We start from the raw sequence: 27,560 nt of genomic DNA, 5'->3' as shown, positions 1-27,560 counted from the left end.
CTGAGACACAAGAAGATTGAAGTCTGGGTTTCATCCCACTCCACAGGTGGAATGAAAGAGGTCTTAATGAATAGAAAGTAGAAAATTTCAGCTCTCAAAGAAGTGAAACTCTCAATACCATGGACATGTCATCTTCTCACAATGTTTTTGTCACACAGATTCTTTGGTCACACAGCAGTACAATATGTGCTACTGTAAACTTGCTTAAAAGCACCTTTCCTGGACTCTGAGGCAAATGCACTAGAGCTGTATTTCAAAAATTTTAAATTGAATAATTTTTCCTTCATGTGCTGTTTTAATACGAGTGCCTCCAAAATGAATCACCACGATTACTCTTCCACAAACACATAGCACTGGCATGTAGTAAAATTTGTCAGCACAAAACACTAATGATCCTAAATAAAACCAAATAGAAAGAAATAAAAGACAAAGGACCATACAGTCCATTTGGGAAATGCTTCCTGAAGCTGGAGAGAGAGAGGCTCCCTGCAGTGCTAACATCTGCACAAGACAGAAAATTTATTTCCCCCTCTCCCCAGAAAGAAATAGAGATGGAGGGAGAAGAGGAAATGGCAGACAGCAGATAATCTCTATTTTACACCAACAGACAAAATGACAGTGGAAAAGACTTCTGCCCTCTGTGGTTCACAGGAAACCAGTCACAGGATACGTGTTCCTTTCAGTTCAGTAAGCGTACACTCTGGCAAGTTGTGGCATTAAACACAAATGGATTTTTTCTTAAAGTTACAATCACAAGCAGCATGGAATTTCTCAAAATCTCTTACTATTAGTATGTTGAAGAATATGAATATAGTCTTAAATAAATATTAATATATTTAAGTCCAGAAGCAATGATACAACATCTATTATACATATATATCACTTATGATTTGCTCCATTAAGCCCAAGGAAGAAAACCTCTCACAGACACAACTGACCTGGGGTTGGTTTGGTTTTGGTTTTTTTGTCTGTTTAAAGAAACAAAACTGAAATTGCAAATCCAAGTTCCATCAAAAGGCTTTCAGGTAACCTTTTCTCAGAGCACAGTATAAATGTTTACCCACTTCTCTCAAAATGTCATCAACATTGTGTTGGGGACATGCAGTACAGGCATTGAACCAGCTTTTACTCATACAATAATGTTAACAGGCACAGGATGTGATTGCATTTTTATTATTTCTTTGGACTCTTTTAAGTGTTTTATCAAGTGTCCAAACACTACTGACCATGGGCTTCTCAGGATTTTCTTTTTTTTATTATAATTCATAAGTAGCTTATACAAACACACCAGAAATTATATGACTCAAATGCTGGTTTGTGGCTTTAAAAATATCTTTACTTCAAATAAAAGTCAAATTGCCAAATAAAATTGCCAAAAAAGATCTCCTCACCACTGACCTCCTCTAACAATCCTGTCCCTTCTTCTAAAACCAGGGTAGCAGTATCAAAACATAACAAAGAACAACAAAATCCCCCCCCCCAAAAAAAACGAAAGGAAAAAATAAAGTGGAAAACCCCAACAACTTTCAATATCTCTCACAGTTTGTCAAACCTGTCATGTTCAAGGTAAAAGTCATTGTAACACTGAAAACTAGAAATTTTTGAAAAAGACAAAGAACACAACCTTTTTGGTTCTATTATATTTTTTTCGGATTGACACGTGCCAGCTGTTCAATGACTGTTTTAATGCCTCCTACTTCCACTCTGTCAGCAAAAACAACAAAAAATTTCAGTTCACATTTAACAAAAGGCTCATTTACAAACACCTCATTTAGCAAGTAAAATTTGTATGTAGTTTCATCCTTTAATGTCTTCTGTTCATTCTATAATCTCATTCACCAGCACTAGTGCATTTCACAATATCCTATCACCCCACTGCCACAGTAGAGAGATTTATATATATCCTTGAAGCCTATTGCTGAGAGTCAGAAAAGGACAGCTTGATGAGTTTGTCCTTTGACATGCAAGGAGCCCAAACAGCTTTCAGAAGTTTCTACCTCTTATTTTTAAACAGATGATAAACTATATTATAAAGTTAAGAGAAATTAACCTGAGAGTATTAACTGTCAAAAGAGACGAGGTAAGTGAGATCGTAGGACTGAGCTCTTTGTAGAAATCCACGAAAAAAGGTGCTGATGGTTAATTAAGATTGTGCTGATAAGTGACAAAAGTCAAGTTCTCAATTTCCCCTACACCTTTCAAGTATAATTAGGTTTAAAATAAAACAGAGTATCAGTGCTGACAGACACGGGATCACTTGTTTATGTTCTGACTCTGCTTTGTATTACCTGTAAAGGACAGTAAGATTTCATACAAAGAGCTGCTTCACATTCTTTGACAGAAGAGCTCTTAGCACCGTACAAACTGAAGTCCTAAATATTAGTGTTAAAAACAAAAAAAAACCCCAAAAAAACTCGAACCAAAACCAAAAAGAACCAAAACCACTCTGGTCACCCCAAACTAGAGCCAGGTAGTTAGAAAAACAGAAGTCCCATTTGTAAGCTCTTTCCAGGGTGCCAGGCTTCCTTGTCGAGCAAACCATGGTGTCTGTAACCCGCGGGGTGCTTGGGAAGCCAGCCTGTGGCTCAGAGCATTCCCCACGCACACACACCCACACACACCCACACACACAGGTGTACAGTGTACCCCCCTGGCAGCCACAGGAAGGCAGAGGTGAGGAGCCTGCACGCCTGCCCTCCCACCAGCCCCCAATTTCCACTCCGCACTGTGCCTCGCTGGTTTCTCGCTCACAAAGGCTGGTTTGTCATCTTTGCCACAAGCACTGCAGGCAGCAGCAAATTGCTGTGGTTCACGTGTGCTGACTTGCAACACCAGTTCGCAGAGACCTCTCTGGTTAGTGAGTGTGCTGCTTCATACCTGAACAAGAGAAAGCCTCAGCTTTTGCTCTCCCCATCTCACTGCAGATTTGTGACAAAAGACCAGTTACACACCTTGGCATGACAAAAATATTAAGGCTATGTATGAAGTTATGCACCAAACCCCAGACCTCCCAGAGCTGTCACTGGTTGTGCCACTGGCATTTGCCTGCCCTCCCCCAGCTTACCCAAGACTTTACTGTGATGAAGCTCTTAATTACATGGTCACATGGAAAGCTTCCCATAAGAGCAGTTTCCTGTTCAGTGCCAAAAAAGGCTGGTGCTTATTCAATGTGGATGTCTAATACTTTTTTTTCCCTTTTGACATTCACTGTCATTTTACAGAGTGATCTCAGCTTGCTCCAGAAACACAACCAGCTCACTCATGGGTCCCTGCACTGCTCAGCACATGAGTTCTCCCTCACAAAGCATGCATTTTTTTATAGCATCCTAAGACACCAGGAGTATTATTGATACTTAATGACAAAGACAAGATAAACTCCCAAGTTCTTTAGGTGCCCAGTTTGAGAGAAAACCAAGGCCCGATTATTCAGTACATCCACAGCAATGAGCCCATTGACTTCCTTTGCAGCTGCACTAACTTGACACTTCTCCTGCCATCCCAGAGTTTATTGGATTGCAATGCAGCAAAATAAGTCACTTCTCTTAACAAAGTATGCTTAAGTGGAGCCTCTTGCCCAGATGCCCAGCAGGTTCTTGCCTTTCCCTTCCTCCAAACCTCCCCACTGCTTTCATGCAGCACCTCCCAGCTCCTGCAACAGGTGAAGCTGTGATACAACAGGAGACAATCTCTCCTGCTGCTGCCTTGGTCTGCTCCACCGGGCACTAAAGTAAACAAGGATCTTCTCAGCTGGAAAGCCCAGGATCACATCAGGCAACTAAAACCTGAACTGTAACACACAAACACTGGTACTGCAAGCACTTAAGCATCCTTGACATCAGGAAAAAAATAAAACCCAAGGAAATATTATTTGAAACAAGACTATTTTAAGATTGTTAAAAGTAAATGTTTCCCATCCCCTGAGAAGTTCTCATCATATGAGTGCTTGTGATTAATCAGCAGGCTGATGCACAGTCTCTCCTTTTTAAACTCAGGGAGAAAAGGGAAACTTCATGCTGTTTTTACTGCTGGGTTAACCACAGTCAAGGGGGACGGCAAGGGGTACACACCATTTATCAACAGATTTCATGGGTTGTTGCTACCTGCAGAAGGAAGAGCCCAAGCCCTCAAAACTTCAGTTCAATTCCTTCCAGATTAGACAAAAGAGACTCTGTAATCCGTAACTTCTTGCTCAACTTGGTTTAAAGTTTTTACTCTGCTGGAAAACAGAATCAGAGAGGCTAGAGGAATTGGTCAGGATGATTAAAAAAAGGAGAGAATGAGAAAGGAACACATGAGCAGCCTTGAAAGATGAGGAAGGCTTTTACAAAGTGACAGTGCATTTTACCTGCACAAGAAATACAGGCAGGAACAGACAAGCTTCCAGGACCTGTTCCCTTATGGTCTGCTGTTTCCCTGAGTACACTGAAGGTAACAGAGATGCTTTGTGCAAATACTGATGACAGCTAGATATTAAAATCTCTCCAATAACCAAAGGGTGGAGAGAGCAGTTGGAGATGCCCTTCCCCTGAACTCTCTGGAAATCGGCAGTGAACTGCATTCACTGTATCCTAACTTGTGCCATTAGGACTGGAATGATTTAAGACCCCTGCATATCTTAAATTTCTACCATGCACAGTTTTGTGTCACTCTCAGAGGCTGTTCTCAGAAAAGCAAGACTCACAAAACCTCAGCTGGCTTCTGCCCGCCCTTATTTCAACATGCCTGTGTGCTTTGTGGTTTAAGAGGCAGCCTGAGTCAGTGCTGATGTAAATACATACATGTTGTGTCAGTTCTGGATACAGACACTGCAAAAAGCCATGAGAGATACTTGGCAGAGATGATGGGTGGGCACTCCTCCCACTTAGCACCATTACTGAACACTGCTGATGTACACACTCCAACAGCAGCTGGAAAGCTCTGCGCAATTATTTGCAACTGAGCTGGCAACTCAAGGCTATTCTTCTGTACTTAAGAAGACCAATTTCCCTCACAGAAGCAGCAGGTTATTAGTGTAGAAGTACTGGCAATACCTTAGAAGCCACACATCTCCAAACACTCCACTCTCCTCTATGAGGCCCGTAGGAACTCCCTTTCAAAAGACAACAGAAATTTGCAACTGCAAATTTCTAACTCTCTGAAGTAGCTGGGAAATCATCTGCTCTGGACATCCATTAGCAGACTCCTCAAATATATAACACAGAGAAGATTATAAAAACAAATTACTGTGTGCGTTTTATTTTTCTTCTAGACACATCTGCATAGCAATTTAGGGGGAGATCACTGGGAAGAAAAGAAGGAGTTCTACTGGATGTGAGTAGCCTGTTAAATCTTCTGGAGGTTCAGGGTGTCATGGTAAGAATCCACACTCAGTGTCTGCAGCTCAGCCAGCCTACAACTGCAGGATGCCTTTGCACCAACCTGCCAGCCCAGGAACTCTGCTGACAGCAGTGTGGACAGATGGACAGACACCTACATCCCCCTTTACCCTTTTCACCAGGAGCAAGGCCAACACCCCAGCCAAAGCCAGCTGCCTAGGTGTGAGCAGCCTGCAGGAGGGTAAACCCAAAACAAACCATGTAATCCAGAGCAACTAATGAGTGTCCACCTCAGCAGCATCCAGCAGAAGGGCAGGCCCCAGACCAGTAACACATAAAAAGCCAAACCAAACCCAAACCAAACAAAAAACACCCCAAAATTCTGTCCAACCTTGAATAAAGATATTAGAGCTCACATATGTGCAGATAAATCGTTTTCACTGTATCAGTTCAATAAAAGATAATATCAGTTTAAGCCAAGATGGCACAATTTGTCCAGTTCTACTTAATGAGAACTAATGCAGGATTCTTACTCACAAATAGAGTGGTTAACAAAAGTGACAAACCATTCAATGCTTACAGGAAGTCTCAAGAAACACCAAGTTTCTCAGCACCCAATATTGCAGCAATCTATTTCTTTCTCTCCCCTCCCTCCTTCTTTTTTCTTTTTCTCTAGAGGATGAATTTATCTCAATTCCAGTAAAAGCAGAAGAAGTAAAGAAAAAAAGCAGCATGTTGGCTGGTATGTCTGTTGCTGTTGAAAATGCAGAACAAATATGAAATGTCAGAGCATGATACTCCCAGAGGAAAGGGCTGGCCCCAGCCAAAACTTCTAGAATAAAGCACAGACATAGAAACCTCAGCCTGCAAACAGAATGAAAAGTTTTGTCTGCTCCCCGTTCTGCTCAATTCACACCTAAACTTTTCTTATACCAAGTAGTTTCCATAACTGTCACTGAAATCAAACCAGCAAGACCGCAAAGAGATCAAGCAGACAGTTCCTGAACTTCTGGAGAATGAAAGGGATACATCTTTTTTGGGACATTAAAAATCTCTTCTCCTAGGAAGAAGAGACTGAAAATTACACATTCTGGGTACTACCCATGTGAATTTAAATAGAGTAAGGCTGACACACCAGTCAACTATTTTTCCAACAAACTCGAGGAGGAACATTACTGAGATGCAGATGCAGCCAAGTAATGCCACTAAAATGCCATGAATGGCTGGTGGAGCAAGTCTGGGAGATTGCTGGGTATGCCTAGAAGGCAAACTGGCTATCAGGTTTTCAAATCCTCTGTAGAACATTGTGTGTTCAAGTGGCTTGGGTTACTTTTGCTCTATAAAAGCTTGATAAATAAATCTGCTGATAAAGATTCTGCATTGAAAAAATTTTAAAAAATTAGATTGTTACTTCAGGTATCTAGCAGTTACCATTTGAACTTCCTAGAAACAAGGGTCACTGAATTTAAATATCAAGTTGTAATCCCTAGGCCAACAAAGCTCTGTTTCTTACTAATGCATCCTCTTGTTCTCCCCTTTACTGCCTAGTTAGTTGTGTCATTGAGGCTTCCCTTTCACCTTCCCTTTTGCTCCATGTTTCCTGCCACCCTGAAAAGGTGAGAGAAGAGCTATGGCTGGTCAAGCAGAGCATACATGCTGACTTGGTCTGGCAGCACCCAGGTGTTTGACATCCACAAGCACCAAGTTGGAGAGTCCCTTCAGGAGGGTTAAAAGCAGAGTCTCCTCTACACACCTGCCTCTTCTGAAAAACATTGGTCATGAATATCATTCACAATCACCTTCATATTTACTCTGAGACATCAAAAGACTCACAAGTTTGAGGGACAAGTGAACAAACTGCTTAAGACTTATGCCTACAAGAACCAAAATATACAGAAATCTATGCTTTTAACATTTATTTCTTTGCTATACTAAAACCCTCACTCTACTCTTAATACTTTTTAAATTTTGCAATACACAGACAGCTGTACTGTGTGGTCCCTCACACTACAGGGACAGGAGACCGAAGGTACAGTTTCAGAAAGCCATAGAAGTAGAAAGAATCTTCAAATATTCATTATGCAAACCCAAGTAATTTCTTATACTTCCTATTATTCTTAGATTGCTTGATAAGAATGCAAATTTGTACACAGGCAAAAAGAAAAAAAAAAAAAAAAAAAAGAATTGGTATTAAAAACTGAAGCAAAGAAACCCAAACCACAGGTGCCAACAAGGAACTTCAAATTTATTTGAGGAATTCTGGCAAGTCATCACAAATGAGCTCTCATAGGAATACCAAAATTAGGTTAGCAGTTTCTTGTGAACATCAGGTAAAGAAAAAAAATGCCCTGAAAACACAACAAAACTACTGCCAAGAAGGCTCTAGTTTATGCTGCTTTTCTTCTAGGTTCAGCCATTGCTAATTAATATAAATCATCATCCAGATCTCTCTTCCTTTGAGTCAAAAAGGGGTAAGATGGCTTCAACATGTTCTCCCACTCCCCCAAAAACCAAAACTCAAAGGAAAAAGTTTTCAAAACCAGTTAGCTATATATACAGGCAATGGCAGGTACTACACCTCTAGTCCAAGCATGTGGCATGCACTCAGATTTAAGCATATCAGCAAAGGTAGTTTGCAAAATTATGATTCAGAGATAAAGTTACTTGAGATCCTCCCAATCCTTTTGTTTTAATACAGCGTATGCCTTACTTTGCCTCTTTAGCATATGTGGTAATTGCTCTTTTAAGTTCCTACAAAGTAATTCTTGACAAAAGGGCATTGAAATTCCTACACCAAGGAACCAGAGGGAATAAGAAGCCCCCTTAAAGCAGCAGTCAATACCTGATGTGCTCTGGGTGAAACCCCAAGGTGCCGCTTTTCAAGCAGTAAGCCACCACACGCTTGTCAGAGAATAAAGTCACAAGAAGAGGAGAGAAAAAAAACCCTGACTCACATCTATAAGATGAAAGGACCATTTCTGACATTTTTGGTTCATACACATGTTGCACACAGGCTGGCAGTGTGCTTGAACAGCCAAGGTCAGTTATCCTGGAGGGCATCTGTATCTCCAGGAGGGTTGGAGATTTGGCTGGGTGGAAGGGTGAGGGCACAGGGAGTCAGTGGGCTTGTCTGTTTGGACAGCACTGATAATGCCTTAACTACTTTAAAACAGGGAAGAGAAAATAGTGTTAAATGCTTCATACTGAGCAATGCTCCAGCTCCTACCACTCCTTTTATAGAGGATTTCCCTTGTTTATTTTTTTTTAAGAGATTAAAAACAATATACAAAGAAGTCAGTGTATTGCTTAGAAACATCTGCCAGCATTAACATAAGAAAATTAGGAACATTTTTAGGATCAGCCTCTACTACGCCCATTTATGCATCAGCAATTTCAAAACAGCATAGATCAGCCACAAATCAGCTCTAACAACTAGTCTTCCAGACAGAGCAATCGAAGTATATATATATTAAAAATACCTGAGTCACACTGGTGGAGCCGACCTCCAACACAATTTGAATGTGTTCGATTTAATTAGAAGGTGTTGACAAGTGCACACACATTTATTCCATAAGAAAAAGATAGTCACCTTTGAGATCTTGAGCAGCAGCAGCAACCACCACACTACCTTGGACCTCAGTGGCCAAATGAATATGTAATATCTCTAGCTCTAAACTCCCACCCCTTCCTTCTCTCCTCCAAAACCACTCAAGTATTTAAATATTTAAGACTGGTAACACTGGCTTCTGGTCTTGCCACCATCCAAATTTTACTCAAGGCTATGATGAAGAAGACTAAAGGTGCTGGCATTGTCTGGAGTAGGTACTGATCTCCTGCACTCAGTGCTGTTTGTTGCCTCATGTCCCAAAGTTTCTACCAAGATAATACACATCACATTCTTCAGAAAAGGAGTTTTTGACTTCTCTATCTTGTTGACAATAACCTAAGTTTAATCTTGCACAGCCCATTTAAAAAAATATTAAATGTGAGTTGAAACACATCCCCCTCATCTTGCCATTGGAACTATTTTACTCAAGATGCAACCAAACACCAGAAAGCTTCCAAGCTCTTCACATGACTAAAATCAAAACTGGAACAAAAATTCTGAATACTTTCAACTCTCACTCTCTCCCCCACGAGAGCTTAAATACTGGGCCAAGTGACCCTAATTTCTGATTAAATAAAAGCAAATAAATAAAAGCATGCACCCTTCTGAGCTGGTGAACCTCACCTGAGCGGCCATGGCAAGAGCTGCTCACCAGCACTGCCACTAGTACCTGGGGAGGATGTGTCCCCAAGGGGTCGGGGGGGGGAATGTGTGCCCATTATTTACTGTGAACAGGCAAAACTCCCCCTCTGTCCACACAAACCAGTGATCAGATTAGTAGTAAGCCTCCACTTTGAAATATCTCTTTCACAAGTCATTCTGCTCTGTAACAATGCCTCAGTCACCTGAATGAGCTGTGTAACCCAAGGGTTGTTTCAAAACCAGGAGGGGCCTCTTGCTCACTCTGAGCTGCAAACAACTCAACCTACAGTGATAGCTGTACTGAGTGAAAAAAATACAACTAATTTTCTGGGCTGGGCAAAAAAGTAATCCGTCTTTTTAATTTTTAATCACCGTGAATATAAGCAGTCCTGCAACATTATGATCAGAGCATTGTGAACACCCATTAGCTCAGGGATAAACAGCTCATTTGTGTTGGGAGATGAGAGGATTCACAGGTAAGGCAAGGAAGGCGAGCAGTGGAGAAGAACAAGGTAAGCAAACATGGAGACATGATTGCTGTAAGCAGGGGTATGGGAACAGAACAGATGAAAGAGGGACCACTAAAAGAGCTTCTGTCAGCCATAGACAGTGCCACAGAGCTAGAACAAACACCCAAAGAAAAATCAGAGGAGGAAAACAGTGGTAGCAACAGCCAGAGTAGGAAGGGAGACTTTGAACAACTTCTCTGGTGGGAATAAATATTAAAGGGAAAAGAAAAGAAAAGAAAAGAAAAGAAAAGAAAAGAAAAGAAAAGAAAAGAAAAGAAAAGAAAAGAAAAGAAAAGAAAAGAAAAGAAAAGAAAAGAAAAGAAAAGAAAAGAAAAGAAAAGAAAAGAAAAGAAAAGAAAAGAAAGCAGCCTGACATTTCCCCTCCCTTGGCAATCTTCCCCTGCTCAAACCTCTCTACCATTTCCTTTTACACCAATGGGCTGTTAAGGCTTCCTTTTTCTTTGGTGGAATAGATACCCAGGAGATCCTCCAGGCACACCAAGAACTCAGCCCAGCCATCTCCCTGACCACCAGTCAGTCAAGCAGCTCTCAGCACACACTCAACACCTCAGACACTGTGCCACAGCTACCGGTGAGCCAGAATTTCCTAAACTAAACATTAATATATTACACATTAAAGCAGGTACATGCAGGTATAAAACCTACACCTTCAGCTGATCTCCCACACTGGACTTCTGAGCAAGGTGATGTGAGCCACACTCTCTTAGAAGCAGCAACAACTGCAGGATAAGTCCCACGTGCACAGGTTTGCTGATGGTTTATCTTGTACTCCAGTTGTTCCGTGTTTTTTCAAATAATAATTTCAGTACTTAAACCACTAATCATGAAATTTTCATTTTGTGGGTGTTTGGAAAAAAAGAATCAAATAGTGTAGGAAGATTAGACCTTAAAAAACACAAACTACAGCAAATCACATGCAGTACGTCAGACACCTATAACAGCCCACTCACAATGACAGAGCCTCAGAAATCTAGTGAAGTAGAAAACACCTTCTGGATATAAAATTTTAAGCACAAGTTTTTGTCCCACAGCTCCCATGAGGCTCACCTGGGTGGCACAACTCTTAGTTCAATCCTCATATTTGCTACCAAACATTAACTTTAAATCAGGTAACTTAGCTAATAGCCAAAGTACTGCCAGGAAAACAAACAGAATGCACACAATGCATCTCTGCATATGCTGTTTACTATATGCATTTTCTTCACTGTTTTAACCAAAATGTGATACAGATTTTATCAGGTTATACAGTTTCAGGTTATATTGCAGTATGAACCATGAAGGACTGGTGCAAAAAATGCACTAGAAGGAAATTGAAAACCTTTGCAGTTTTCTGTACACAAACACTGGATTGGTCACATCCTTTGTGGAACTTAATCAGAGGACCACCACTGCTTTAGCTCTTTTTGAGGTGATGGAGCCTGGAAATACTCTCCTCTAAGGGAGAGTTTCCACCAGCTCCAGCTTGAGGGAAATGAAGATAACTGGCAGCAACTGAAGATCTGGCACCAAATAAGCAGTTTAATTAGCCAACAGGAGGAGTGAAGTAATTATTCCTCTCTCTGCAGCATTTGGGAGACCACATCTGGAGCACTCGGTCTGCTTTGGGAGTCCTGGGGAAAGAAAGACTGATGTACTGGAGTGAGTCCAGTGCGTGTCCACAAAGCTGCTGCAGCACTTGACATCTGAAGGCAAGATTGAGAGCTGGGTCTGTTCAGTCTGTCCTGGGAGATACTCCAAACCTGCCTGGATGAGGCCCTGGCTTTGAAGTTACTCCTGTTCTGTTCAGGGAGGTTATTTCCTTCAAACCTACAGCTCACCTCAGAGATGTTAGAAAAACTGTTAAAAAGTAGTTTAATGAAAAAGCTAGTAAAAAAGTAGTTCTAGAAAGACATCTGTTATCTCTAGAGAGATCAGTTACAGAAAATAATTTTTTACAATATGATTGGGTAAAAAACACATAGGTGATCACTCCTTTAAACAACATTAGTCGTTTCTCCCCATTGTCTTCCACCTCCTTCTTAAAGTATGATGTGAAAGAGTTCAAAGCTACATACTTGTCACAATTTAAAAATGTTTAGCAAGTTCCCATACCAACAATCATGAAGTAAATCTACATGATGTGCTTTGACTGCCATTTTCAAGATATTTTCTCAGAAATTATACCTCACAGTGGCAACTGCTGATTATAGAAGAAATTCTTATCTCAGTTTTGGGTACCTACATTATCGGCAAACAGATTTTATTCCCTTTGCAGAGTTGCTTACACCTGCATTTTCTTAATATTTCTGTGATATTTCACTTTTGGAAGAGAGTGTCAACAACAGTCCAGTGGCATTAAGAAATCCACAGATATGTATAAAAACTTCAAAATTAAACTTGAACCACAAGCTGTCTGCACTAGTTTACTTTGGTAAGACCTTGTTCACCAAGAATTACTCTCAAATTCTTACAATGATACAATTTGAATGCATGCTTCTCTAAACAAGGTAGATTGAAAATAAACATTGCATACCATCACAGCATCATTGCATACTATCATAGCACTTGTCACCTCAAAGTTTGTGGGTAGCTGTTTTAGCTGAAGATCCTATGGAACATAATAGTGTAATATAATAATAATAATCCTTGTCTTTCGTGGGGCAGATAATGTAAAAAAAAAAACAAAAAAAAAACCCCAATAATACTAAAAAATAATAAGTTTAGTTAAAATTTTTAAAAAAGCTAGTTTGAGTAGTTTGATGCTATGAAAATGAACATTCATCTATTAATCCACTCTTTCTGGTCATTGTTCTCTCGTCTCTTATTTTTTATGTCCAGAAGTGAAGCACAGCCTCTACAACACCACACAAATACACCCACAGCAACCACAAACATGTCACAGTGGTCCTGGAAGCAGTGCAGGCACACGAGCACACTGTTCCTCTGGGCCCCTGGGGCTCTCCTGAATCTCACACGTGAGCTCCTCTGCCCACCGTGAAGGCACTTGGGTATCTCGGGTCCCAAACTTGCCCTACCCAAGGAAATAAAGCCAAAGCAATGCAGATTGTTCTCAGCATAGTCCTGCTGTGCCACACCAGCACTATCTAAAGGATGACAGCTATCTTCTGCAAGACACCAACTGAGATGACAAATCATGGAGGAGTTGACCACAAAAGCAAGATTAGGCTGACTCGTTTAACACCTACATCTGTACACTCAGCTTCATAAAGCAGAACTGCCTACTAACTCTATTGCACAGGGAGGAAAAAAAAAATCCCCCAACCCCAACAATGTAACCTCATGATTTTGAACTAAGATTTGCTGAAAATATAAGGAAGGGCAGAGACAAGGTTACCTCACCCTTAAAGAAGTCACTGAATCACACTGATGGTCAGTGGTTTAAAAAAAAAAAAAAATTAAATGCAAGATTTTTTAAAAACTTTTTACAGGGCCAGCAGCAAATTTCTGTGAATGCCAAGTCATCAAGCAGTGCAAAGCGATGCTCTCCCCACCCTGCCTGCCATGACTGAGGGGGAGGAAAAGGGACACAGTCTTCCCTGCACACTTTTATCTGCAGCCCTATTTGTTCCTTTTTGGCAGCCCCACTTGAACACTAGGACAAGGAGTTCTGCAGTTTTCAGACAGGCCAGTAATGCTGCCCTAAGCAAGAAAGACAGTCAGTGCTTGTCTTCCACCTCCCCCCGTGCACAAAAGGTCACTTCCGACCTTCAAGTGCAGGGGATGTTTCTTCCACAAGGTCACAACATTTAGCAGCTCTCTTCTCAGTCAAATTTTTGGGCTCACCACTTTTCCTACAAAAGAGAAACTCCTAGAGAGGTGTTCAAAAGAAATTGTAGTCAATGCTATGTGTGGTGTTTTTTGAGAGCATACAGCCTGCTACACTGAGAGTTAAATCTGGCTCTTCAGTTTGTCAGCTCCTGCACACTGATCTTATCCCAGTTGTAGGCTGATGGCCTTACAAAGTTTTTCAACAGTGACTACAACTAGTACAATAGGTTTCATTAAATGCTTTTTTTCTCCTTTTAAAGGTGGTTTGCCTTAGCCTTTCTGAATAAAATAGAAGAGATATTAAAAAAATAAAAATAAAATAAAAATCCAATAGCTATTTCTCTTCACAAGTCCAAAGTATGAGGTCTTATGAATATAAAAATCACTGACCATTCAAAGATACCTGGAGAATTTAATATTTGGAAAGAAGGGCCTGCATATTTGGCTAAAGACTGTAAATTAAAATTATTAATAACCTCAGATACTGTACTATTTAAAATATTAATTTTAAATAGTTTTACTCCTTCTTGAAGAGAGAGAGACCAGCAAAACATTTTCAATTAATTTGGAAATGGGAGTGAGAGTGTTTCTTGATGAAATCACCAATTTAAATGCTGCACAGACTGATAACATCCAAAAATTTCATAATCTGTTGGCTATCTCACAGATTAACCCCAGAAGGAAATTTAGGAGTTTTCAGTTGCTTCCCAGAGAAGACAGGCAGCAGAACTGGCATTTTTGTTGATCTTTGGACAAAAATGTTGCTGGATATGGGCTCCCTCTCTGTAATTCAAAATTTATTGGCATACAGTGACAGCATGCAAAAGGACCTGTTCACAGGAAGTCCTAAAAACGTGCAAGAAGTCATGAACTTCACCATAATAAAGTCTCTCCACCATTAACCTCATCACCAAGAACAAAACCTGAGCATTTACATATAGTTTAAGACAAGAAAGCAGTCTAATTGCCTTCTCATATGACAGAAATTTCCATACCAAGTCTCAGAGATGCTCTTTTTTCTTGGAAAAAAAAACATATCATAGCTGCCTGGTGAGGGGTGCCCATAAAGAAAAACCAGTCCCAAGAACAAACAAATATCCTCTCTTTTAAGGGTGTGAAGTTTGTTTTGCTTACACCTGCTCTCCCCCTCTGTCCCTGGGGTGAAAGCAGCTGGAGGACATCACCATCTTCCAAACAGGGCTGTGAGCTGGTCTCCTCTGCTAAGCCCTAAGGAATGACCAGGTATGGGATGAAGCTGTGTGCCCAGCACTTTCATCACCCACTGTGGTGGCTTCTGGCTTGGAGAACTTCTGAAGCAACCAACAACAATTCTTCTCAATTATTCTGGGCAAGAGCATCAACTTCAACTATAAGCCCCAGGGCAGCTCTGTGGTTTAAAGGTCAGGTGCAAAGGGGGAGAAAACCCAAAATACATGTTAAAAAATAATAAAAAAATCAAAACTCAACACAATTATCTGTACATTGTTATCAGCAGCCAAGACAGGAAATGCATGATATTCCAAAGTCATGCCAGGAAAACTTTCAGAGCTGTCTTTTTTGTAAGTGGTACAGCTGCAAGTCAAAGATCAACGTTACGCAAAGTGCTCTTTCACACACAGGTTGTTCAAAAACAAGGGAGGTTGAAAGGTCTTTATTCATACAATAAAAAGCCTTCAAATGAATGTTAAAGTTTATTTGTTAAAAAAACAGCAAAACCATAAGACCCAACCCCACCCCCAACAAGTAAAATAATTGAAATTGTAAAGTAAAAGGATGCTAGGAATCACCAGACAGGCCACTAGGGAACTGTCATGGAATAGTAAAGTTTTTCTTTAAAAAAGCACAAACCTGAATGGGCATTTAAGATTAATCTTCATTTTCACAGGCTGTTTAACTTCTCTGTATAGAGAATATAGCAAATTTAGACCTGCCGTGATTGAGATTATCTGGCAAAAATATTTTCTACTTGGACTATACCAAAAAGACTCGAGAACTATTTTGGTCAGATCTGTTAACAGAGGAAAACTGGAGCCAAGAGGAAAAGGACAATTTTAAACAGAGAAGATATTTCATGTAAGCCAAGCCAATCATTTGAGGTTTCCTCCTTACTCCTCCCAAAATCACTAAAACAAGAGTTATTTTCATGTTAAAATGGTGCCAAACACTTCTTTTCTGTTAAAGCAAATGTCCTCAATCATACACACACAAGGGCAGCTTCCTCTGCCTGCTTCAGCCAGCTCTTCCCTCGGTCTGTTCAATGTCCCTCCACCCTGCTACTCCTCCCCTTCTTCATACATTGTCCTGGTGCCATTACCATCACTTTCAGCTTCAAAACACTTTCCAAATTCACCACTGTTTTACTTACGCTTTGGTGAATAAAACTATACTTTCCAAGCATTTATGGAAGCTTCAGTACTGATGGTACAATTTGTCTGACATGTAAGGTCCCAGTTTCAGGTTATAACTGTCCTTACAGAGCCAAAGCTTTAGATGTTGATCTGTCTTTTAGAGCTCCCAGAGCCGCTGCAAGGGAGCTTGGAGGATGTGCAGATGATCTTCCAGAGGCCATGCCAAGAGCTGGGAAGCAAAGTGAGCTATGTGAGGTGCAGTCTTTCTGTTCAGGGCTGGTTGGTGATAGTGCCTTTGTCTTGGGGAGAGCAGACTAGCTGCTCTCACAGCACAGGATTCAGTACTATTAAAAGTGTCTCTGGCTCCTCTGAGGAGCTCTGACTGGCATCCTTTCTACGTCAAAGCACTGAACACATCACTCACAGCCGCTTCCCAACATCCCTCCTTTCTGGTTGTAGCCACAGCGAACCTAAAGCAGGATGGAACAAAGAATTTCCCTAGGCCAGAAAAGGCCTCCAGTCATTGTTGCCTCCTAAAAAATCCACCAAAACAGAGCAAAACAAATAAGCACAGAAGGGTCACCTTCCCCTTTCTCATCAAAACATTCTCACATGTTTTGCTGCTGCCTTGTAGAGTTCACCACATTAAACCACATCTCAGTATAATGAACATCAGTGAACTTGTTCTAAAAATTTAGGTTTCTGTCTTAAGCAAGAAGGATTATTACTCACAGATACTTTAAAAAATTATAGTGTGGGAGAGGCAACTTTCAGAGCTGCAAGACTTCTCTGAATCAGGAGAAGCTGGGCAGGAAAATGTGGGCTAACCTTTCCCCATAGCACCTTGTCACAACCAATATAATCCATTCAAACTGGGATGTCTTTGATACAAAAAAGGAGCTGCATCTTAGGAAGGGCAAGTTTAAAATTAATCTGCTGTCTTCATCCCTCTTGGAAAAAAGATTTAACCTGGACCATGTAATTCAAATCAGTTGATATTGCCAGGCTATCTTTTTTGATAGCTTTTTCAGATTAAAAACATTCATTCAAATTCATGGTATACAAGGAATAGAGCTGGTCAAGAAAAATCGGACAGTCATTTTCTGCCAGATGATTTAGTTCTATCGACACCTTAAAGCTCTGTAAAACTGCTGCTGATTTTATACTCCAGTAAAAAGTCAAGGTGTCAGAGGTTCTATTTTGCTCCAAACAGGTGGCAGTATTTTGAGTTGAAATCCTTGCTTTCACAGCAAGTTACCATTTAGAACAGTCAGAAGCAAGATGAGGCATCATGTTTTGACTGACTTGAAATAATATGATTTTTCACCTCCCCCAGTAAAAGCAGTGATATCGTTCAATTTTGTTTCCGTTCCAAGTGAACTAAAGTTCCAAAAAAGCCCTACAAAATGCGATTGTTTTCCTGCAGCCAGTGGCAAGGACAGCAACAGGGTACTGCAACGCCTGTAAGGTCAGGCCTGTTCCCAGTTTCAGGGCTCAAGGACACCTCCCACGGACAGGTTTCACCTGACCACTGTCAAAGCAGGAGGCAGACTGCCTGCCCGAAACCAGAGCCCTGCCCGAGGCAGCAGGCGAGGCTGCCCTGGAGCACGGCGCTAACGGGGCTCTCGCTCCCCAAGGAGAGCCACACACACCCCGCGTGCACCGAAACAGCTTCAGCCTTTCATGTTTCATCTGCACCTGTCATTCCTCTGTCTGCAACTCAGGCACTAAGGGCAAAACCCATGGCAGGATGCAAATGCTAGAAATCCCAATTCTTCTACACCTGCATGTTTATCGTCTACTGAAATGCAAAGCTGGCTGGGGTTTTTTGTTTGTTTGTTTGTTTGTGTTTTGTAATTTGTCAGGGGGTTTTGTTTGTTTGTTTGGGGTTTTGGTGTGTTTTCTTTTTTTAATATATATATAAATTATTGCTACCTCACCAAAATTTTTAGCCTCTAATAGCTAACCTTAAGCCACCAGGGTACAAGTGAGACACCCAGCAGGCAGGCAGATGCAGCCCTGAAGTTTCAGCTCCTTCTGAGGTGAACGATGCAGCCCTGAAGTTTCAGCTCCTTCTGAGGCACTTTGCACTGGGTGGCCCTGGCAGCATTTCCCTGGCTGCTGGGAACTCAGCTCTGAGGTGCACAGTGCATTCAGCACGGCACAGCAAGCAGCCACATCCCTGGTTCAGGAGAGCCACGTCTCCAGGGATCACAGCTCAGGGTGCTCCTCACGGAGGCACACAAACGCTTTTGCGGGTTTCGCCTCAAGTAAATGGCTGACTTGCACAATACAGATCCGTGGGCCTTTTGTCACCAAAGGAATCCTTAATTGCTGGATTTCAATGAGACTGCTCGGGTGAACCAGATTTGTCGGTTCAAGTCCTGGTTTTGGAGTAATGGGTCAAAGGGACTTGTGAAGACACTTCTGCGGGAGCTGCAGGGGTGGGAGAGGGCCAGGAGTTACTGGTTTTCTCCCTCTGAAAGGAAGGTCACTTTGACAATACACACTGCCGGCAGCAGACTTGCCCATAAAGCAAATTACAAAGCACTGCCCATGACACAAACAAACACCACTATTATACATTCAAAGTAGTGCCCAAACTGAATTAAGCAGAACTTTACAGAACAAGTTTGAATCAAATATTAATGTGCACCCCAGAGAGAAGGACGAAGGGAAAGCACATGCCTCCAATTCTTTTTCTCCCTGAAGTAAAAAGCACAGTAATGCAGCAAGACAGAAGAGTGAAGGTGCTGGTTAAATAAAAGTAATTGGGCATAAGATGAAAAACACCTCTATACTTTCCTTTACACAATTAAACATATGATACTGTAGATGTACCATATTACCATATTACAGTGTGAAATCATCACAAATGTGCTGGGCAGTTTTCACTCACCTTGGCCACAATTTTATTACACTGTAAATCAGTGCTGATGACACCATGTCCAGATTAGTGTATTCAGCTAAGCCACAGGGCCAGTGCTCACAGAGGCCCTCATCATATCAGACTCCACTCATGATTTCAGATGACACCATTTAGCTATTTCACATGAAGGTATTGTGGAATCTGTTGTAGTCTGTCAAAAATAAAAAGTTCCTCAGCAATGTTTTTCTTACTCATATGAATACTCATTTTCTTACTCAATAGAAATTTACCACGGGGTCCTAACTTTTAAAGACACTTGTTAAAATGATCAATATCCAACTTCTTTACACCACCTTATTCATTTCTGGCTTACTCTGACTGCCATGCTCATATGCCAATGCCATTTGTCCCTCACTGAAGACATGTATTTACTCAACACCAAAATAATTTCCAGAGAAGGCTGTTCAGAGTTTTATACTTAACTGGAATTTTATGCCACTGTGTTTTTCACCAGCAGGCAACACAGAGTTTCTGAAATAACATGCCTGAAGCATAAACCACAAAACACCACAGCCAGTGGCCTACCATCAGACAACTTTGTATTGAAAATTGTTTCTTTTGCCAAAGACAAGCCACGCAGATGAGGCAGTAATTTGTTGGAGGTGGAGTGGAAGGATGCTTACAGGCACCCTCTAAGAAGCATCTGAACATTTCAACAAATCTGCAGCCTACTATCAACAAAATACAAATTTCTAAAGCATTAATTAGGCAATCTTTCTCTTTTTCATCAAAATTATAACTTTATGGGGTAAAAAGGGCACAAGAAGGAACCCAATGTTTTTTCACGAGAGATACCATTCTTAAAATTGTTCTTATATTGTGAAAAGACACTGACCTACTGACATCCATCAAGTGCTACTAGTTTTCTGAGTACACACATCAAGGTGCTGAAAACTCCTGAACCACTGGGGCAAAAGTAACAACCTTTCCACTTTAGCGATACTAAATAAATGTGCAACTGTAAAAATGAACTGTAGCCCCTCCAGTTTCCCACTGGGTCAAGCAGTGGGTACAGTGGATGTAACTGAGAAGTTGGAGATGTTGCCTTCCCTCCCTTCCCACTCTGGTATTTTTCTTCTGCACTCCTTTGTTCACTTAACAGGACTTTGTTTGAAGTGTGTTTTTACTCCTTCACTGCATGACCAACCCACACAGTCAGAAGACAGGCTTATAAAAACCACAGATCTCCAGCAGGGAGCTCAACGGTGGGTGTAATATTGGACACAGCTCTCCATTCATCACGCACATTCTCTGGATTTCAAGTTGACAGTGTCCCTTTAGCTTACTGTTCCTCCTCATGGGAGACCAGGCGAGTCAACCCTAATGAAAACACTTCCTCCACCAGCACGTAAACAAACAGATCTTCACCTGCAACTGTTCTCAGCTTCCAGAACGCTAGTTAGAAACACATCAAGACAAAAAGAAAAAAAGGAAAAAAGGAAAAGAAAAAAGAAAAGAAAACAAAAAGGGGTGTGGGAAGGAGATACTAAAAAGTGTTACAGCTGCAGGGATGGTGGAAGGAAGGATGTGGGAGTTAAGGAGGTTGTATACAAGGAGGAAAATGACAAGGTCTCAAAGGCGTTCCCAGTCTTGTGCATTTCAAAAGCCCGGTCCGCCCTGGTCACTCGTTATTTAGCGTTTTAAGAATCAGAGCATATCAGAGTGACGGATGAGCAACTGCAGAGGGCTGCTTTCCACTCAGCCCAAACCTTCTCCACCAGCACCTACTCAGCGCTGCCCTCCCCGTCACTGCTGAAGGGACCGAGGTACCATGGGCTTGTCCCCACAAAGTGACCCCTTCCCTGGCCAGCCCTCTCCCAGCGCTCACGCACACGCAGAACCCACAGAGAGCAGAAACCGGGCGAGATCCCGAGGAAGCAGAGGCCAAACTGAGCATTATTAAGGAGGTCGGGCGACACGTACACCGTGGCTCTGCAGACGCAGCAAAACGCTGGCACCCATGGTGTGGCGTTTGGTATCTCTCCCTAATCTCAAATGTAGCTGAAAAGAAACTGGCACCAGATCAGCGGCCTCGTCTGGGAAGGAACAGAGAGGCTCTAGGGGAGACACAAGAAACAAGCCTCTTTTCACATCCTACCACCCTTGGGCATTTTGTGCGTCCCTTCTTTCTTCCCTGAAAGAGGCCTTTGTCACAGACGCGCAAATCCTATACGATTTATTTCAGAGGGAGAGAAGGTCTTTTTATTTATTCCTCCCCCCTCCCCTTTTTCGCAGTTCGGCGACAACAAATACGTCCCTGTGCTGCGCCCCCTCCCCGCTCCCCGGCCGGCGCCCTCGGGGGCGGGGGGCAGCGGCACCGCGACCCCCGAGCACGCAGGGGCTGCCCCGGCCCTGCCCGCGCTGCGGCCGCGGGGTCCGCGTGTTCCTGCGTGGGGGAGACCCGCAGCAGCGCGGCCGCCTCCCCTCGCCGGGAGCCCCCGCACCCCGCCAGCGCTCGGGCGCACAAAGGAAACAGACCCGCCGCAGCATCCATCCATCCATCTATCCACCCATCCATCCATCCATCCATCCATCCATCCTTGCATGCATGCATGCATCCCCCCGCCCCCGCTGCTCCGGCCCCTCCGTTACCTGAGGCGGCTCGGCTTGGCTCGGCTCAGCTCAGCGCAGCGCGGGGCCGGGGCGGCGCCGCCGCACTCGCATCCTCCTCGCTCCGCTCCTCCGCCGGCTGCCCCCGCCCGCCCGCAGCGAGGGGCGCCGCTCCGGGCGCCGCTACCTCTCCCGGGGCGGACGCGCTGCGTCGAGCCGCGGCCGGGCGCGGAGGCGGCGGCTCCGTGAGGCGGCACAGCCGCAGCCTGGGCAGGGATGAGCTCTCACGGGCTGTCCGCGCTGCCGCTGCTGCCTCGCCTCCGCTCCGCTCCGCCCGGGCGAGCGCGGCTCGGGCGCTCCCTCCCTCCCGCCGGGGCTCTGACAGATGGCGCAACCGCAGCGCCGCCGCCGCCGCCGCCGCCGCCCGGCCCCGCTCGGAGCCGGCACCCCCCGCCCGCCTCGCCCCTCCGCGGGGGCGGCCCCTGACTGACAGCGGCGGCGGCCAATGGCGGGGCGCGGCCCGCAGCAGCCGCCACTCTGATTGGCGGGCGGCGGGGGAGGCGGGGCGCGCGACCGCGGGCGGGCAGCGCCCACCGACGCCCCCGAGCAGCGGCCGCCGCTCCGGGCACCCGGCGCGGCCGTGACGGAGGCGGACCAGGGCTGGGAAAGGAAGGGAAGGGGGCGAGGAGGAGGGAGAAGGAAGGAGAGGAGGGGTTGCCGCTCCGTGTCGGGGTTCGCGGCCGGCAGCTGCCAGCGCCGGAGCGGTTCGCGATGCTCCGAGCGCCGCTGGGGCGCCTCGGGAGGAGAAGGGAGGAGTGAGCTGAACGTCTCAACATCCCCGATGAATGGGAGAACAATCTTAAGCAGATTATGCGTCTTTGTGAAAGACGACGGCTTGTTTTACTACTATGGTTTGTTTTTTATCCGTAATTCTTGAAATTGGCAATAGTGGGTGATAAGGCGACGGCGGGAATGAAATACGCGGAGGTTTTCCAGAGTTACGGTTTTATTCCATTTTCCACATTTAATCACGGAGTGCTCAGCCGGCTGTTTTGGGAGCAGCGTCAGTCCCACGAAGCTGGTCTGTCAGGGTGTAGCTGCTGCCCCACAGCGCGGCTGGGGCTTCGGTCCTGACTGCGGTCAAAGATGTGCGGGCAGCCCTGTCCCCAGTCACGGGCACCCTGCTCCACAGGCAGGGCATTGGAACAGCTCTCTGCACACTTTGTTCCCTTCAGCTTCTCAGCAACGCCGTAAATGCTCCCAGCGTTTCTCAGGGTGTTGCATCCACCTCCCACGCCCGCTGAAAGCACCGCAAGCTCCAGCTTCAGGTCCTGTCCCCAGCACCTCCCTGTCTGTGACCCTGAGTGCTCCCATGCCGACAGATTGGCGCATCTCACTGTCACTTGTCTCCTAGGCTTGGAAAGATCTTCTGCCTTAGGACTGAAGATATTGCAGTCTAGGCTTCAACAAGAACAGGGGAGACATACAAAATACAAAAACAGAGGGAGAGAAACTTAATTAACTGTGTTGAAATAGCAAAGAGAACTATAACACAAGTTTTCAATAAATGAGGTTTACATTTCTCTCCCATTTCTTCTTGGATTTAATTTTTGTATGCTGGTATTTAACCAGAGAATTATGTCATCTTGGTAATTTGATTTCCTGATGAAATTATGGTTTTACAAGTTCAAATATAAACTTGTTTCTTATCAAGATGTCACAGCTGAGTGCTCAGAACAAAAGAGGTTTTCCCCTCTCTGTCTGGGTGACTGTGTAAGTTGTGTGTAGGTGACTCTTGATCATTACATTTCAGGACCTGAGTTTGTTTCACAAGTTCACATAAAGAACTTGGAGAAGATGGGGAATTCCGAAATAAAATGTTACTTATGTCACTTCTCATTTTAAACCTCACTGTAGATGTACAAAGAAACGAGTCTTTCAGGCTTCCAGGTAGCTATTTTTTGTTTCCATCCTAATCCTTCTATGCAGATTGTTTTTTTTAATCATTTATTTTACCATGTAAAAGGTATAATCAACACAAGAGTAGAAATGTATAGATCAGCTGAATAAACAACCTTTGATTTTCTTCCTGTGGGATGAAAACTGCAGCTCGGTGGAGGGGTGTGATGATGCCTTCCCAGAAACACGCACTGGGATCCTGATGCTGTAGACTTTGGGGAGCTGAGGCTGCAGCCCTTGGGCCAGCACAGGGACCAGTTCATGCAGAACAGAACTTCAGCTGGCCAGAGCAGTCTGGAGGCAGAGCAGATTTATGGACTTCCAGCTTGGAGACTATCAGGACTGAAATGGTGTCTTAATACTCTGGGATCCTCAGCGGAGAGCCAGCATGTGGCTCTAAGGAAAGGGGCATTTTTGCATGCCTTGTTTGCCTTTTCTATGGGTTTGTACATAATCTTACCTCCCCACAAGACAACAGAGGTTTCTTAGGGACCTTAAGCACCTTGGAAAATAATTAATCAGATATTCTTTCTGCAAATCTACAGGACAGAAATGCACTTAATTTTCTAGTCAAATAATCTCTGTCTGAAATTTGAATGCTCTTGCTCTGAATGAAAACTAGAATGGCACAAAGAAAAAAAACCAACTGAAACAAAAACCTACTTGACACTCTTTTTTGAGCCAAACTAGAAAGTAACCAACTAATCAATGAAATCAGACCAAAGCAATATCACACAGCAGCCACAGGACTGCTGTAAGCCTGGGCAGACAGACTGGCTCAGCAGCATGTCATTGAAAGTCTGATTCTGAGCTAATGTAGCTGAAGAGGAGCAAGGTGTGGAGCCAGGAATCGAGTGCTGGCAGTGGCATGGGCAGCACAGGAAGAAGCCTTGGTTTTTCCCTTTAGGGTACCTGCACTTCCCTTAGGATCACAAAGCTGCTGTGAGTTCCTGCAGCCCCAGTGGCAGAGGAGAGATGTGCTGGAGTGTTCCCTGTGTGTGAGCCAAGCCCACATGTCCCCACAGCAGCTCCTCCTCACACAAATCTTGTTCTTCAATACTCATCACTATGGTTTGACTGTATTGATATTTGCCTTCAGGAATCACCCAGAAAACCCGACAGACATTCTCCCAGTTAAACAGAAGAAATAATTAAATTTACCTACATAACACAGGAACAGTTCTTTATACCCTCCTCTTATTCTGTCAACTTTTCTAAATACCCTAACCTTTAAGTGTTTTCTCCCACCTTTGTCTGTGTAGCCTTCCTCCTCATGCCAAACTATTTTCTCCTTTCTCCAACCTCATTTTTAAACACTTATTCATTAAAATCTTGAAATAATGTCCATTGAAATGCTGCTTTTCCATCAGTCATTTTCATGGAAATACTGTCAAAACCTTAAATGTGCAATCACATGTGCTAAACAATGTGGTGTGAAGATTTTCTCCTCTCCTTCCTATTCCCTACTCCTATCTTCCTATAGTGATACATGGCTTCTCACAGCAATATGAAAATGACAGAGTCTGATTAGGATTTATTGATATCAATGATTTAGCATCTGGGAATACAGGGTAGCAGTCCCAAAATGACACACAAGTGTCTTTTGGACTTGTGAATGGGCAAGAAGTCAGTGACAGCTATCATGAACGTATGCTGAATAATTAATGTCCACAGTTTTCAGTGAAAGATAATATTTTGAGAAGCCAAACATGCTCACAGCTGTAACAGCAAGGAGATGTAAAAGCAGCTCTTTTGTAGAACAGGGCAGGACATCAGTTTCCTTGGTTGTGTCAAGCCACTCTTGGTAAAAGTAGGCTGACTGTCAGGAATAACCATCAGAATTATTTGCTGGATACTTCTGAGCCATAACTTGTAGAAGTCAGATCCTAAGAACTTGTATTTTAAAAGATCCCCAAAGTATTAAATGTTATAGTGTCTTTATTTTTTCTTTTTTTTTTTAAATTAATAACAAATGTTATTATGGAGATTACCTTTCATAAGGATTAACAAACATAATGCTTAAATTCTTCATTCAAACCAATGCACTAGTCACAGACTGATAGGTCACTAATCTGCTTCACCATTTTATCTTCTGTCTTACACTTCCTCCCTTTTTGCATTGCTAACTTGGCAACATTTCCATTTGTTTTGGTTTTGGCTGGGTGTATTTTACCAGCCTGTCATGTATGGCATATTATAAATAATTACGGAGTAGTGGCGGGGGGAAAGGGATCTGAACTTGCCTACACTATTTTAGGAGGCTGACAGTATTTGCCTCAAACATCCCACTGTGCTTCAGCTGGAGAGTGCTAAATGGGTCTTGCTGACTCACAGGTGATTTCTGCCAGGGAATGCTGAGGTGACAGGTCTGCCTCCCTGGGGACAACATCTCTGAGGTGTGAACAGCAACCTGGAAGCAGAAGGGAGGTCTGAACTGAGCTCTTCCTCATGCTCATCAGCAATAGTCACACTAATACACAGAAGCTGAAAGAAGGGTATTGGCAGGGATAGGAAAAGAGCACTTTGACATTTGTGTGTTAGGTAGATCATTTGTGGGAGCAAGTAGACAGGAGAAACATCATCACCTTATATCTTTAAGGAATAAACAAAATTGGCCTTTCTTATTGCTGTAGAGGGTCTTATCTCAAACATTTACATTCATATAAGCCTGCTTTTCTAACTGTCTCAGAATATTCCAAACCCAACAATTAGAAGAGCTGTTTCCTCAGACACTACACAGACATTTTCCGAAACCAGCAAAGCAGGTGTTAAACTGTAAGAACAGCATCTTCAAATGGCATCATGCATTTTCTAAAAGTCAAATTTCTGTGTTTATAAGTTCCAGATGTGTTTGCACTCTCTGTGGCTACAATGGACATGGGGGATAAAACAGACATGGGACAACCTTAGGAAATCCAGAAACAGAGTAAAAATATTAAAGCCATTTTTCATAACTTCCAGATTTATTAGAAGTCACATACTACTCAAGTCAGAAAAAGAATTCTTACTCTTATTTTACGTACTCAAATAAACATTTTAAATTCTCTGGAAGTTGGTAAAAGGCATTGACTTCCAGTAAAAATATTTTTTAAATGACAGTGAGGAGCCTGTGGGATAAGAACAGTAATTTGTTGCATGTATAATCCAGCCAAGGAACATAGCAGTTCTCTTCTTGGGATGGGATATTTTCAAAGATACAGGAAGCAGTGTGTATATTACATCACATAATTTTGTAGACATGAAGAACAGATAATATGCTTAAAGATGTGCCACTGTCCTCCTTCTGCTGTCAGCACTAGCCCTCTGCTGAGCATCAGAGGATGCTGGGAAGGCTGGCTTCCTACAGCAGAATAAAGCCCAAGTTTATCCTTAAATACTACTTTCTCCATTTATTTGTAGACACCAACACCATAGTAGATGCACTGATAAACTGCAGATATATTTCCAGGAAATAGGCCCCCACAGGGCATTGTGATTCCCAGAAGTATACAGTTTTATTAAAAAAAAATAGAAGTATGCAGTTTCTTGTCTGTCACTGTCTCCAAGCCACACTGTGTAACAGAACTAACACATTAATCTTCAGGTCTAAAATGTCAGCACATGCTAAGAACTAAATGAGTCCGTGAGGATACTCAGATTATCCGAGGGGACACTTTGGCTATAGTGCTTCCATTCCCAGGATACAAAATGGGGACAAAAATGTCTTCTTACTTGTGCAGCCTAAAGATTAATTACTATTTGTGAAGAATTATAAATATTCTGGGCAGGCTGTACTGCAGAAGCATGAAGAAAATTAGTAATACTCTTTCCATTGTGGGGCTGAATTTTTGCACAGTGCCACCTCCTGAATATGAGGAGAGGCATATTTCTATTTTCTCTCTAATCCTTTTGGCCATTACATCACCAAATGAG

The 27,560-nt window shown here is 43.0% G+C and overlaps 1 protein-coding gene across 2 annotated transcripts in view; it reads right to left on the bottom strand.

Moving 5' to 3' along the window:
- FYN (FYN proto-oncogene, Src family tyrosine kinase) overlaps positions 1–21,879 on the bottom strand; it is a 137,863-nt gene extending 115,984 nt beyond the window's left edge. For both annotated transcript variants that reach the window (XM_058802855.1, XM_058802856.1), the window contains exon 1: positions 21,732–21,879. The gene's annotated coding sequence lies outside the window, so the exon portion shown is untranslated. The remainder of the gene's footprint in view (positions 1–21,731) is intronic.
- Positions 21,880–27,560: the final 5,681 nt, after the last annotated feature.

This window comes from Ammospiza caudacuta, chromosome 3 (genome assembly GCF_027887145.1).
Source record: "Ammospiza caudacuta isolate bAmmCau1 chromosome 3, bAmmCau1.pri, whole genome shotgun sequence".
In the NCBI taxonomy this organism is placed as follows: Eukaryota; Metazoa; Chordata; class Aves; order Passeriformes; family Passerellidae; genus Ammospiza; species Ammospiza caudacuta.
The sequence above is the reverse complement of the archived record's forward strand: the minus strand, read 5'-3'. Positions and strand labels throughout refer to the sequence as shown.